The sequence below is a fragment of the Oncorhynchus keta genome, chromosome 33, assembly GCF_023373465.1.
Source record: "Oncorhynchus keta strain PuntledgeMale-10-30-2019 chromosome 33, Oket_V2, whole genome shotgun sequence".
NCBI classification, from domain to species: domain Eukaryota; kingdom Metazoa; phylum Chordata; class Actinopteri; order Salmoniformes; family Salmonidae; genus Oncorhynchus; species Oncorhynchus keta.
Genome location: NC_068453.1, coordinates 18,547,038 through 18,560,448, shown reverse-complemented (window position 1 = coordinate 18,560,448; position 13,411 = coordinate 18,547,038). Strand labels below are relative to the sequence as shown.

Below are 13,411 nucleotides of genomic sequence, written 5' to 3'. Positions count from 1 at the left end.
ATAGTATACTATTTATACGGATGCTGAGCTGTTAAAGAGAAATTCTGAAAACCTGTAAGTTATGAGGCTGTGTGTGTAAGGGCCAGTGACATTTATCTTGAAAAAATTTATTAAGACAATGACTTAATTTATATTGTATTTTAGAACTTCAGGATGAAGAACTGCATACCCACAGCCACTTCATCCTAGAATTCTATGTATGATGCAATCATATAAGTACAGGCTAAATGTGTGAGGAAGCTCTGTGTCACATTAAGTGCATAAGCAGGTTGACCATTGACTCATTCACTTCGAGCTTCCAGTCATTAAGGTTGCGTGTCTCACGCTTCCGCATCTCATTATGGAGAAAATTGGCATATCTTAGTTTCTGCCAAACCATCATTTCCACATTCTATTTTTGTTTCACTCTCACTAAGTAACATGTTTGAGGTATTTTAGTCAAAGGAACAGTGCCCACTAATCTCTGTCCTGTTTCACTTTGAGGTTAAACCACATTGACCTGGCTGTCACATCTGAGAGGAGCCTTAACAATCTCAGTGGCGGTCATGAGTGAAGGCACATTTATTAGATTGATATGATAGTGTAGATATTTTTCAATATTTTTTAGGCAGTTTATTCACACATTGCAATATTCTTTCAAAAGAAGAGCTGTAATAAGTTAAGCAAACCCACCCATTCATGTTGAAGGATCAGATTTAGTACAGATGTTTATGCTGCCACTGGTGCCTTCGGAACATTACTCATGGTTGTCTCTGGAACAATCTAGACGCAGGTCGGTAGCTGTCGCATAATTTTCAATTGCCCCAGTTCTTTGACCGGTCATGCTCAGCCTGAGCACTGAAACAGTGATTTCTATCAGGTTTTAAACGTGAGAAAGCCTTTAACTCGGACATGGCCCCCCGGGTGATTAAACCTGATATTTCCCAACCTGCAAACGTTACACGGGTTCAAATCCTGCTTTGCATAAAGAAACTACAAGACTTGCACATGCTATTGCCTCTTATGCAACCTTTAGTGACAATTACATTTGAGCAAGATCAGAGGAAGCTTGTGACCACTTTGGACACTTGAAATACATAGACATTGAACATGTTAGACACCAATATTGAAGCCTTTTTTGGGTTGTGATTAATCAATACAATACTAACGCTGTACTTTTTGCAGTGTATAATTGATCTCATAATGGACAAGGACCACAATAAGTGATAACTCCATGTTGAATTGTAAAGGCTTTAAAAGATAATGACATTCCTCACACTTTTCTGCCTTCGGTATAAATGACAACTAAATCTTCAACATGATTGACTTAGTAGTGGAAACAAACCATTACATTATCCATACTAAAACATTCCAAACAAGTCCTCATTTCATTGGACTATGACACAGGAAGTGTTAAGTTTCCATAGAACATTCCATGGATAAATATTGGAAGACCGGGGGGAAAAAAAAAAAACTCACGGGATATACAGACATCCTGCAGAATCTACTGTAAAAGGGTCCATTGAGAGCAAAACATTTACCCTGTATTCCCATAATACTGTGTGTCCTCTACTTCTCATTGTACTTGTCTGATCAATTTCTGATAACATTTGTTAATAGAACGGAAAAAACAGACAAACCTCAATGACAAAGGAGCAAAAAATTTAAAATAGATACATGATATCACTACAGGGATATGGACCCAAATTCAGACTGATTCAAGCTGTACCATCCGACCTCTCAAGCCAACCCACCCCGATCTCTAGTCAAATAAATACACAATCGAACAATCAAAAGAATTGAGGTAGTACATTTGTGTGTAATTGCCATTGCAGCGCCATGCATCTTTTCTGCTGTTAAAGCTGTCAGCATTACACATCATTGTTGGAGTGACAGTGTGTGTGAGGAGTCATCCTTAAGGACTGGTATAGTGACCAAGAACATCAGATAAGGTAGATAAAATACCGATCTTCAAAATCTATCCACTTTGGGGCACTTCCTATACATATGCATAAAAGAGCCCAGGTCACCATGGTTACATAACAAGCTTTAAAACAGGCGAAGATATAAACTGTGCAAAAATGCTGAATTGATTTACGTGTATAAAATAAAAGAATCAATTGGTGATTAGGGTTCCTCAATGACCCTAGTAAAATCTCCCCAACTCATATCATCAATATTAGACAGGTTACTGTGCCAGATATTATTTGCTTTCAGTGGTTTGTTAGCTACAGTAAAGAACATTTAAACAGAACAGTAGTGTCTAAACCTTTTGTGTTGCCTTGTCCATCTTTAATGTGTGATGTAACATATGTTACGGGAGGTCAGGTGGTCCTTCCTGTTGGTGAAAACACAGCGGACAGCAGAGAGTGCCAGGCCAGACTCACTGGGAGACACGGTGAGGACAAAGCGGCTGATGCCTGTGTTGGGGCAGGCTGACAACACCTTGGACATCTTCAGGCCCTGGGGCAGAGAGCACTGCAGGTCCTCCACAAAATGTCTCACAGCCACACGGATGTAGGCCCCGTGGCTCACCACCAGGGCATGGAGAGGGACACCCTCCATCCCGTCGTCAGGCAGACCAGGTAGGGGCCCATCTGTGCCAGACTCGGCTGCACCGGCCCCTCTCCCAACAGTAGTAGAACTCTGTCCTGAGCAGCCGTGGTCGTCAACCATGCACTGGTAAAGGGACTTTAGAAACTTCTTGCATCGCAGCCTTACCTTGAGGGAGACAGACACACGTTTAAATTATTCAAGGACTAAAATACTCATCTCCCTAGAAGAAAAAAAATCTAGTAACCTCTCTGAACTACGTGTTGAGCTTCTGCCTTGAAGTTCCGAGTTGAACCCCTGCATGGCACTGTTGGCCATGGAATCCAGCTCTTAGCTGTTGCTAGCCAACAGCAGGGCCAAAGGGAAAGCTGATAAAATGTTCAGATCCCAGTCTAACCTGTTCCAAGGTTTCCCCTCCAGGAGGAGTAGTCTCGACACGACTGGCCGGCTGCGTTAGCCATGTTCTTCAGATCCTCCTTGGGCCGTCCTTCTGCGATTCCAAAACTCTGTATGATTGATGAACCACTTTGATTATCATTTTCTATGCATTGTATTTGAATGTCAAACTCTAAGGTCCCTGTTGAGGTAGACTGGGCTGGATCAAATGTATACTACATACATGCAATAGGAGGCATATGAAGACTTACCCTCTCTCTGAGTAACGGCTCAAAGACCATTTCAATGCCCGAGGAGTGAACATTGTTCCTCATTATGATTTCTGCAGTCTGACAAAGGATAAGGATGTGTGAACAATGACAGCATTGTCTTAGTCTCCACACCTACAACCAAATCAGCTACTAGGCTAGAAACTAACATTGCCCTCATTACTGTACTTCTAAACTCAGCAAAAGAAGAAACGTCCCTTTTTCAGGACCCTGTCTTTCAAAGATAATTTGTAAAAATCCAAATAACTTCACAGATCTTCATTGTAAAGGGTTTAAACAATTTTCCCATGCTTGTTCAATGACCCATAAACAATTAATGAACATGCACCTGTGGTACGGTCGTTAAGACACTAACAGCTTACAGACGGTAAGCAATTAAGGTCAGTTATGAAAACTTAGGACACTAAAGGGGCCTTTCTACTGACTCTGAAAAACACCAAAAGATAGATGCCCAGGTTCCCTGCTCATCTGCATGAACATGCCTTAGGCATTCTGCAAGGAGGCATGAGGACTGCAGATGTGGCCAGGGCAATAAATTGCAATGTCCGTACTGTGAGACGCCTAAGACAGCGCTACAGGGAGACAAGACGGACAGCTGATCGTCCTTGCAGTGGCAGACCATGTGTAACACCACCTGCACAGGATCGGTACATCAAATCATTACACCCGCGGGACAGGTACAGGATGGCAACAACAACTGCCCGAGTTACACCAGGAATGCACAATCCCTACATCAGTGCTCAGACTGTCTGCAATAGGCTGTGAGAGATTGGACTGACACCTTGTAGGTCTGTTGTAAGGCAGATCCTCACCAGATATCACCGGCAACAACGTCGCCTATGGGCACAAAACCACCGTCGCTGGACCAGACAGGACTGGCAAAAAGTGCTCTTCACTGACAAGACGCGGTTTGTCTCACCAGGGGTGATGGTCGGATTCGCGTTTATTGTCTAAGGAATGAGCGTTATACCAAGGCCTGTACTCTGGAGCAGGATCGACTTGGAGGAAGGTGGTCCATCATGGTCTGGGGCGGTGTGTCACATAGCATCATCGGACTGAGCTTGTCATTGCAGGCAATCTCAACGCTGTGCGTTACAGGGAAGACATCCTCCTCCCCCATGTGGTACCCTTCCTGCAGACTCATCCTGACATGACCCTTCAGCATGATAATGCCACCTGCCATACTGCTCGTTCTGTGTGCGTGATTTCCTGCAAGACAGGAATGTCAGTGTTCTGCCATGGCCAGTGAAGAGCCCGGACCTGTTGGATCGGAGGGTGAGGGCTAGGGCCCTTCCCCCCAGAAATGTCTGGGAACTTGCAGGTGCCTTGGTGGAAGAGTGGGGTAACATCTCACAGCAAGAACTGGCAAATCTGGTGCAGTCCATGAGGAGGAAATGCACTGCAGTACTTAATGCAGCTGGTGGCCAAACCAGATACTGAATTACTTTTGACCTCCCCCTTCATTATTCCATTTCTGTTAGTCACATGTCTGTGGAACATGTTCAGTTTGTCTCTCAGTTGTTGAATCTTGTTATGTTCATACAAATATTTACACATGTTAAGTTTGCTGAAAATAAATGCAGTTGACCGTGAGAGGACGTTTCTTTTTTTGCTGAGTTTAGTTCTACCTGCTGGCATGTCTCATATCCTGTAGTCTACTTCTGTGGTTCAATATATCCTCTGCTCTATTCCCTCCTTCACAGTAACATATACAATGGAGAAGTTTTGTTCCAGGAATTATTGAAGTGACTAATGTCTGATCTGAGTGTTTCCCCCTGAAAAGGTGTTGTAGTAAGGAATGATTTTACTTCGACATAAGTTACCAACATCTGCCATTTTCTGCTATTGAACGGCAGTGACAGTGCAGCCGCAATTATACGTCCACACTGGGAATCTAAACTAAACAGAGGTTACATCATACATCTGCTGTGCATTGTTATTCTTTCTGGTGGTCACCTAACCTTGGTCCCAGGCTCAATTGCTAAATAGATCCAACTGGGTGGACGAGGTGAGTGTCCCCTAACCGTAACCTAAGACGACATCACATGTAACACCAGTGGCATCTCAGGAAAACTCACCTGTCTGGCACGCTGCAGGTTACTGACAAACACATTGGAGAACCTGAGCTCTCTGAGGTACAGTCCTGGAGCCCCGGCTCCGACAGAGAAATGTCCACCCCCTGACCTGACAGCACAAGACCAACAGGTACAGTTGAAGTCGGAAGTTGTTGTTTTTTACACCTTTATTTAAATAGGCAAGTCAGTTAAGAACACATTTTTGTTTTCGATGACGGCCTAGGAATGGTGGGTTAACTGCCTTGTTCAGGGGCAGAACAACAGATTTTTACCTTGTCAGCTCGGGGATTGAATCTTGCAACCTTCCAGTTAACTAGTCCAACGCTCTAACCACCTGCCTTACATTGCACTCCACGAGAAGCCTGCCTGTTACATGAATGCAGTAAGAAGCCAAGGTAAGTTGCTAGCTAGCATTAAACTTAACTTATAAAAAACAATCATAACCACTAGTTAACTACACATGGTTGATGATATTACTAGTTTATCTAGCGTGTCATGCGTTGCATATAATCGATGTGGTGCGCAGTCGCGAAAAAGGACTGTCGTTGCTCCAACGTGTACCTAACCATAAAAAACAATGCCTTTCTTAAAATCAATACACAGAAGTATATATTTTTTAAAGCTGCATATATAGCTAAAAGACATCCAGGCTAGCAGGCAATATTAACCAGGTGAAATTGTGTAACTTCTCTTGAGTTCATTGCACGCAGAGTCAGGGTATTTGCAACAGTTTGGGCCGCCTGGCTCGTTGCAGACTAATTTGCCAGAATTATGACATAACATTGAAGGTTGTGTAATGTAACAGGAATATTTAGACATATGGATGCCACCCGTTAGATAAAATACGGAACGGTTCCGTATTTCAATGAAAGAATAAACGCTTTGTTTTTTCTAAATTACAGTTTCCGGATTCGACCATATTAATGACCTAAGGCACGTATGTGTGTTATTAATGTTATAATTAAGTCTGATTTGATAGAGCAGTCTGACTGAGCGGTGGTAGGCAGCAGCAGTCTCGTAAGCATTCATTCAAACAGCACTTTTGTGCGTTTTGCCAGCAACTCTTCAATGCTTCAAGCATTGAGCTGTTTATGACTCAAGCCTATCAAATCCCGAGATTAGGCTGGTATAACCAATGTGAAATGGCTAGCTAGTTAGCGTGGTGAGCGCTAATAGTGTTTCAATCGGTGACGTCACTCGCTCTGAGACTTAGAGTAGTTGTTCCCCTTGCCGCGGCTTTTGTGGAGCGATGGGTAACAATGCTTCGAGGGTGGCTGTTGTCAATGTGTTCCTGGTTCGAGCCCAGGTAGGGGCGAGGAGAGGGACGGAAGCTATACTGTTACACTGGCAATACTAAAATGCCTATAATACCAATAGTCAAAGGTGTATGAAATACAAATGGTATAGAGATAGTCCTATAATAACTACAACCTAAAACTTCTTACCTGGGAATATTCAAGACTCATGTTAAAGGAACCACCAGCTTTCATATGTCCTCATGTTCTGAGCAAGGAACTTAAACGTTAGCTTTCTTACATGGCACATATTGCACTTTTACTTTCTTCTCCAACACTTTGTTTTTGCATTATTTAAACCAAACATGTTTCATTATTTACTTGAGGCTAAAATGATTTAATTGATGTATTAAGTTAAAATAAGTGTTCATTCAGTATTGTTGTAATTGTCAGTATTACCCCAAAAAATAAGTCATTAATCTGTAACGGCTTTTTTTTGGTCCTCCAATAATTGGTATCGGCGTTGAAAAATCATAATTGGTTGACCTCTAGTTAGGATCACCACTATTTTAAGAGTGTGAAATATCAGAATAACAGCAGAGAGAAGGATTTATTTCAGTTTAATTTTTCATCACATTCCCAGTGGGTCAGAAGTTTACATGCCAACAAATACTAATGGTGTGTTGCCTTTAAATTGTGGTGTGGGGGCTGTGCTTTGGCAAAGTGGGTGGGGTTATATCCTTCCTGTTTGGCCCTGTCCAGGGGTGTCCTCGGATGGGGCCACGGTGTCTCCTGACCCCTCCTGTCTCAGCCTCCAGTATTTATGCTGCAGTAGTTTGTGTCGGGGGGCTAGGGTCAGTTTGTTATATCTGGAGTACTTCTCCTGTCCTATTCGGTGTCCTGTGTGAATCTAAGTGTGCGTTCTCTAATTCTCTCTCTCGGAGGACCTAAGCCCTAGGACCATGCCCCAGGATTACCTGACATGATGACTCCTTGCTGTCCCCAGTCCACCTGACTGTGCTGCTGCTCCAGTTTCAACTGGCCTGGGCCCTAGGACCATGTCCCAGGACTACCTGACATGATGGCTCCTTGCTGTCCCCAGTCCACCTGACTGTGCTGCTGCTCCAGTTTCAACTGTTCTGCCTTATTATTATTCGACCATGCTGGTCATTTATGAACATTTGAACATCTTGGTCATGTTCTGTTATAATCTCTACCCGGCACAGCCAGAAGAGGACTGGCCACCCCACATAGCCCGGTTCCTCTCTAGGTTTCTTCCTAGGTTTTGGCCTTTCTAGAGATTTTTTCCTAGCCACCGTGCTTCTACACCTGCATTGTTTGCTGTTTGGGGTTTTAGGCTGGGTTTCTGTACAGCACTTTGAGATATCAGCTGATGTACGAAGGGCTATATAAATACATTTGATTTGATTTGATTTAACTTGGGTCAAATGTTTCGGAAAGCCTTCCGCAAGCTTCCCACAATAAGTGAATTTTGTCCCATTCCTCCTGACAGAGCTGGTGTAACCGAGTCAGCTTTGTAGGCCTCCTTGCACACACACACACACACGTGTTCAGTTCTGCCCACAAATTTTCTATGGGATTGAGGTCAGGGCTTTGTGATTGCCACTCCAATAACTTGACTTTGTCCTTAAGCCATTTTGCTACAACTCTGGAAGTATGCTTGGGGTCATTGTCCATTTGGAAGACCCATTTGTGACCACGCTTTAACTGATGGCTTTAATATATCCACATAATTATCCTCCCTCATGATGCCGTCTATTTTGTGAAGTGCACCAGTCCCTCCTGCAGCAAAGCACCCCCACAACATGATGCTGCCATCCCCGTGCTTCACGGTTGGGATGGTGTTCTTCAGCTTGCAAGCCTCCCCTTTTTTATCCAAACAAAGATAGTAATTATGGCCAAACAGTTCCATTTTTGTTTCATCAGACCAGAGGACATTTCTCCAAAAAGTATAATCTTTGTCCCCATGTGCAGTTACAAACCGTCGTCTGGCTTTTTTAATGGCGGTTTTGGAGCAGTGGCTTCTTCCTTGCCGAGTGGCCTTTCAAGTTGTGTCAATATAGGAGTCGTTGTACTGTGGATATAGATACTTTTGTATCTATCTAGCATCTTCACAAGGTCCTTTGCTGTTGTTCTGGGATTGATTTGCACTTTTCGCACCAAAGTACGTTCATCTCAAGGAAACAGAACGAGTCTCCTTCCTGAGCGGTATGACGGCTGCGTGGTCCCATGGTGTTCATACTTATGTATTGTTTGTACAGATGAACATGGTACCTCCAGGCGTTTATAAATTGCTCAAGGATGAACCAGATACAGTAGGGCAAAAAAGTATTTAGTCAGCCACCAATTGTGCAAGTTCTCCCACTTAAAAAGATGAGGCCTGTAATTTATCATAGGTACACTTCAACTATGACAGACAAACTGGAATAAATTATGGTGGAAAATAAGTATTTGGTCACCTACAAACAAGCAAGATTTCTGGCTCTCACAGACCTGTAAGAGGCTCCTCTGTCCTCCACTCGTTACCTATATTAATGGCACCGGTTTGAACTTGTTATCAGTATAAAAGACACCTGTCCACAACCTCAAACAGTTACACTCCAAACTCCACTATGGCCAAGACCAAAGAGCTGTCAAAGGACACCAGAAACAAAATTGTAGACCTGCACCAGGCTGGGAAGACTGAATCTGCAATAGGTAAGCAGCTTGGTTTGAAGAAATCAACTGTGGGAGCAATTATTAGGAAATGGAAGACATACAAGACCACTGATAATCTCCCTCGATCTGGGGCTCCACACAAGATCTCACCCCATGGAGTCAAAATGATCACAAGAACGGTGAGCAAAAATCCCAGAACCACACGGGGGGACCTAGTGAATGACCTGCAGAGAGCTGGGACCAAAGTAACAAAGCCTACCATCAGTAACACACTATGCCGCCAGGGACTCAAATCCTGCAGTGCCAGACGTGTCCCCATGCTTAAGCCATGCTTCAGCCAGTACATGTCCAGGCCCGTCTGAAGTTTGCTAGAGAGCATTTGGATGATCCAGAAGAAGATTGGGAGAATGTCATATGGTCAGACGAAAGAACACCATACCTACTGTGAAGCATGGGAGTGGAAACATCATGCTTTGGGGCTGTTTTTCTGCAAAGGGATCAGGGCGACTGATCCATGTAAAGAAAAGAATGAATGGGGCCATGTATCGTGAGATTGAGTGAAAACCTCCTTCCATCAGCAAGGGCATTGAAGATGAATCGTGGCTGGGTCTTTCAGCATGACAAGGATCCCAAACACACCGCCTGGGCAACGAAGGAGTGGCTTCGTAAGAAGCATTAAGGTCCTGGAGGGGCCTAGCCAGTCTCCAGATCTCAACCCCATAGAAAATCTTTGGAGGGAGTTGAATGTCCATGTTGCCCAGAAACAGCCCCAAAACATCACTGCTCTAGAGGAGATCTGCATGGAGGAATGGGCCAAAATACCAGCAACAGTGTGTGAAAACCTTGTGAAGACTTACAGAAAACATTTGACCTCAGTCATTGCCAACAAAGGGTATACAACAAAGTATTGAGCAACTTGTTATTGACCAAATACTTATTTCCCACCATAATTTGCAAATAAATCCATTAAAAATCCTACAATGTGATTTTCTGGATTTTTTTCTCATTTTGTCTCATAGTTGAAGAGTACATATGATAAATTACAGGCCTCTCATCTTTAAGTGGGAGAACTTGCACAATTGGTGGCTGACTAAATACTTTTTTGCCCAACTGTATGTGTAGATCTACAATTTTTTTCTGAGGTTTTGGCTGATTTCTTTTGATTTTCCCATGTCATCAAGCAAAGAAGCACTGGGTTTGAAGGAAGGCCTTGAAATACATCCATAGGTACACCTCCAATTGACTCAAATGATGTCAACTAGCCTATCAGAAGCTTCTAAAGCCATTACATCATTTTCTGGATTTTTCCAATCTGTTTAAAGGTACAGTCAAGTTAGAGTATGTAAACTTCTGACCCACTGGAATTGTGAAACAGTGAATTATAAGGGAAATAGTCAGTCTGTAAACAATTGTTGGAAAAATTAGTTGTGTCATGCACAAAGTAGATGTCCTACAGACTTGCCAAAACAATAGTTTGTTAACAAGAAATTTCTGGAGTGGTTGAAAAACTAGTTTTAAATGACTCCAACCTAAGTGCATGTAAACTTCCAATTTCAACTGTATACACACTTAGAAAACCAGTTGGATAAGGGATTAGTCAGTGTTTGTGTGAGTGAACATGGAAACAGATGAGTATCAATAACTTAGATTCTACTAGCTGATACATGAGCAACAAGGAAAGGTTTATAGCTGGTTCTTACAGCCTTTGTTTTTAAGTCACACAGGATTCCCGAGTGAAGGTCATTACTGGTCAAGGTTGGTATGTTTATAAATAACATACCTTGCAGCAACTTCTCCTTGTTGTATTGCGTCTCCCCACTGTGAAATTGAGACGATAATCACTTTGAAAATGACATGCACAGCATTTTTCTGAGGATACAGAGTATCAGAAATTCTAGAGGTGCCCAAATAGCTTAAAAGTTAACGTTAATAGCTTTGATCACTCTTTCAAGGAGGCTGCATGGGAGATAGGCTTTATATACGGTCTTTGGAGAGAGGACACTCAGGGTGACACTGCTTCGATATGGTGGCAGAATAAGAAACCTGTGGATTTAGATAGGCAGCCGCTTTGGAACAGAATAATAATGTTAGATGATACATTTGAATAGGCAACACGCTTCCTAGCTAATATTGTCGGCAACTGACAGCTGTGCTTTGAAGTGGTTCAATAAGGCTGTCAAGAATGCAGAAGTCTCCGTACATTTTAGGAAATATATTATACATACAGCACACAAAACAGAAAGGTGGTGGTATTTACTTACTGTCGAACAACGGTCAAGCTAAATGTAAGCATTTTAGGCTAAGCCAAAAGATCTTCTGCCTCCTTACTGGCTCAATGTTTACGGGTTTCTTCCTAGTTATATGACACGTGGACGTGACGTCGCCGTCACGAGGTCTACTCTAACAGACCAATGGCATTGCAGAAGGTGAGAAAATGAGTTGGTGGGAAAATGATCCGAATTGGATTGCAAGCCCACCAGCCATTGGTGTGTAATGGTATGTGATAAATGTAGCCTATTCATTGAAGTAAAGAGGGAGTTTAAGGATGCTTGCAACTGAAAAGGTACAAAACCACCTCTGGCCTGCTCGCCTCCCTACCACTGAGGAAGTACAGTTCCCGCTCAGCCCAGTCAAAACTGTTCGCTGCTCTGGCCCCCCAATGGTGGAACAAACTCCCTCACGACGCCAGGACAGCGGAGTCAATCACCACCTTCCGGAGACACCTGAAACCCCACCTCTTTAAGGAATACCTAGGATAGGATAAAGTAATCCTTCTCACCCCCCTTAAAAGATTTAGATGCACTATTGTAAAGTGGCTGTTCCACTGGATGTCATAAGGTGAATGCACCAATTTGTAAGTCGCTCTGGATAAGAGCGTCTGCTAAATGACTTAAATGTAATGTAAATGTACAAAACCATTCAATTTGAGTTGGATATATTTTCTTCAAGATTAGGTTGTTTACCACTCTGTATATTTTATCATCTAAAAGAAAGCTGCTATATAGTAGTAACTCATTACTAGTATGTCACCTCTGATGATTCAATACTGCAATTGTTAGTGAGAAGATATAATACCCAAACAACTTGTGCTTTAATGTACATTTCCAAAACTCTATGTCAAATATACAGAGAACTGTAAGAAGTGTGAAGAGGTATGTGGCGCGGTGGTTTAAACAATACCATGCAGCCAAGAATTTTTAGGTTCAAATATCATATTGTGTGTGCGTGTTTCTGCTTCTCTCCATGTCAAAAGTACAAGGAGTATAAAAAGTGTGAAAAAGTCTGTGGCTCAGAGGTTAAAACCATACCTTGCACCTGAGGGTTGAAGGTTTTATCCTCTACCCTTACATTTCAGTGTGGATTTCTGCAACTCTTAACATCAAACAGAGAGGAAGAAGAAGCATGAACTTTTTACTGCAGTGGGCAGTATCAGGGTCACGCAGTGTTTCTTGGTAATCTTAAACAAATCTAGTTTGAAACAAAAGTATACACCTCACACACATGGTTATTTTTAAAAAATAAATAAAAACAGTACCATAGATTTAGAGTTGAAATGTATACATGTTTTGTCTGCATCCCAATATTACACTTTATATACATCACAGAAGACTGAAATATAGCAAAACAGTTTTACATAAACACCAGATTTTGTGGCGTAAAATATGAATACGATTCCACTCGAGGCCACTTGGTAATTTGTCTGCAGGAAAGGGGTACAGACTTGGTGGTTTAATAGTCATAGCACTGACTTACAGCCAAGAGGTTGTGGGTTTAATATCATCTATGTGTGCTATTGTATACATTTTTGCAACTCTCATTGTCAAAATTACAAAGAAAGTTTGAAGGAGTCTCTGGTTCTGGCGTAAGGAGCCCACCCCATAAGAAGTTTGAACCCACAGCCACTAGGTCAGATACGCCTATAGCTGCAGACACAAAATACTATTTTGGTGCAGCATATCTTCAATCAAATGAGAAGCCCACCCTTCAAGCTTTAACTTACCTTCATATGGGCCTGCATAGTTACTTACCTGCACAGTACACCACCACCAACCCAATCACTCTACACATTTCACCTTCCCTTTATCTCATCCACCAGCTGGCTCTCTATACACGAGCAATTTGAGCCTGGGGATCAGGTTAACCTTCCCTTAACCAGCACAGAACAGAAGTACATTACTAGCCAGTAAAGATGCTTCACTCTTTTTTTTGTGGGTCAAATTTATTG

General features: G+C 42.5%; 1 pseudogene; it reads right to left on the bottom strand.

The window, feature by feature from the left end:
- Positions 1 to 1,203: 1,203 nt before the first annotated feature.
- LOC118366321 (fructose-2,6-bisphosphatase TIGAR B-like) lies at positions 1,204 to 11,519 on the bottom strand (annotated as a pseudogene).
- Between the last annotated feature and the right edge of the window lie 1,892 nt (positions 11,520 to 13,411).